The sequence below is a fragment of the Austrofundulus limnaeus genome, unplaced genomic scaffold (assembly GCF_001266775.1).
Source record: "Austrofundulus limnaeus strain Quisiro unplaced genomic scaffold, Austrofundulus_limnaeus-1.0 Scaffold356, whole genome shotgun sequence".
NCBI classification, from domain to species: domain Eukaryota; kingdom Metazoa; phylum Chordata; class Actinopteri; order Cyprinodontiformes; family Rivulidae; genus Austrofundulus; species Austrofundulus limnaeus.
Genome location: NW_013952758.1, coordinates 570102 through 572384, shown reverse-complemented (window position 1 = coordinate 572384; position 2283 = coordinate 570102). Strand labels below are relative to the sequence as shown.

The 2283-nt window shown below is 38.5% G+C and overlaps 1 pseudogene; it reads left to right on the top strand.

Moving 5' to 3' along the window:
* Positions 1 to 963: 963 nt before the first annotated feature.
* Positions 964 to 2283, top strand: part of LOC106528021 (extracellular calcium-sensing receptor-like) — a 9749-nt pseudogene continuing 8429 nt past the window's right edge.

Below are 2283 nucleotides of genomic sequence, written 5' to 3'. Positions count from 1 at the left end.
TCAACCAACCAACCAATCAATCAATCAATCAATCAATCAATCAATCAATCAATCAATCAATCAATCAATCAATCAATCAATCAATCAATCAATCAATCAAGAAAACAAAACTTTAGTGACTGACAGATTTATGATTTAAAAAGACAATAAAGAGAACTATTGATCACTTCATGAAGAACAACACTGATTTATAGTTTATTTAACTTATTCTGGTTTACTCAGTTTACATGTTAAAGCTTCCAAATGTAATAAATGTCTCCTTATGTCCAAGTCTAAACCTGGAATTATCTTTGTCACATAGTGTACAAGGGTTTTCATTCATTGTTCCTTTAAATGTATTTTACCTGCTTTTCAGCAAAGGGTTGTGGTGAGCTAGGGCCTATTTCTAGTGGTCATTGGGCAAGAGACAGGGTACTCCCTGGACAGATCACCAGGCCTCATAGAGACAAATGAGACAAGCCTTCATGCTCAACACTCACTCTTAATGGCAATTAGGGTTAACAGTTAACCTAGCATATGCAGTATGTTTTATGAAACAGGCACATACTGGCACACATGAGGAGAAAATGCAAACTCCTTCAAGACAAACTGCTGGATGTTAAACCTGCAACAATCTTGCTGTGCAGTATTAACCCCTGAACCATCATTACAGAAATGAAAACATCAAAATACTAAAGAAATTTAGAATCAATTTAGTTAATACGTACATTTAAAAAATATGAACTTACCAGCTTATCATACCCTTTTTTTTTTTTACAAAGAACTAAATCTGTAATGTATCATTAAAATGATACTACGAAAAGATCCAATCAAGACAGTCCAGCGTGTTTTTGACTGGATAATATGTATGTGGTAACCCTTATGTAAGTAACAACACTAAATGTTACACTTAATATGAGTGGTTCTTTTCCATCAGTATCCATTAGCATGAAAATGTCACCAGTATTAGCAGGGCTGCTTTTAATGGGGTTCCTAACAGCACATGACACCGTGGAGGACACTTCTCTTTGTCAGATGCTGGGGAGTCCAGAGTTTTCTCTGCTGTATAAAGAAGGCGATTTGATGATTGGAGGTGACTTTTCCATCCACAGCAAAATCATGCAACCTCAACTTTCCTTTACAGAGAAACCAACACCTCTAGTGTGTTCTAGGTAGTGTTGAGTCTTATGCAAAGAACTGTCACATCTATTTTTGCAGTAGTTATTGTAAATTTATGTTCTACTATTTTTGTTCCAGTGTTAATCTAAGAGAGTTTCGATTTGCCCAGACCATGATATTTGCTATTGCATAAATAAATAAAAGGAAAGCTCTTCTCCCCAATGTTTCCATTGGTTATCGGATTTATGACAACTGGCTCAACATTAACCTCAATTTGTGCAGTGATGGCTCTATTGAATGGTAATGAGTGGACATTGGGCAATAGTTGCTCTGGCTGATCATCTGTTCACACTATTATTGGGGAGTCTGAGTCTTCTTCAACCATTGTGCTTTCACAGACTACTGGACCATTTAAAATACCAGTGGTGAGAGACATGCCAAATCCATCAAAGTTTTATCAATTGTAAAGTCATTTTCTTATTAAACTTGTAATTTTCTGTTTTGTGCTCACAGATAAGTCATTCAGCTACTTGTGAGTGTTTGAGCAACAGAAAGGAGTATCCCTCATTCTATCGAACTATTGCAAGTGAACTTTATCAAAGTCGTGCCCTTGCTCAGCTGGTCAAACACTTTGGCTGGGCCTAGGTCGGAGCAGTCAACAGCGACAGTGACAATGCCAACAATGGTATGGCAATCTTCCTTGCTGCAGCCCAGGAGGAAGGAGTGTGTGTGGAGTACACAGAGAAATTCAACAGAGATGAGCCAGAAAAACTCCTCAGAGTTGTAGATGTGATCCAAAAGAATACCGCTCAGGTCATTGTTGCCTTTCTTGCCCATGTGGAAATGAACAACCTGCTTGAGCAGCTGAGTCTGCGTAACATCACAGGTCAACAGTTCATTGGTGTGGAGGCCTGGATCACTGCTGACAGTCCTGTTACTCCTACAAGCTTTAGTGTGCTGAGAGGTTCATTAGGCTTTGCTGTGCAAAGAGCCAATATAAGTGGTCTTGAGGATTTTCTAGTTAAAGAATTTTTGGGAAACAGAGTTTCAATGCAATGAGACAAACATAGGGAGTATTCTTAACTCTTGCAAAGAAAACCAGGATTTAACTGTTATGATCCTGCTTCTGTCTGCCTTGTCATGCTCATTTCCTGCTCCTGTCATTCTTGCCCTGCTCATTGCCTC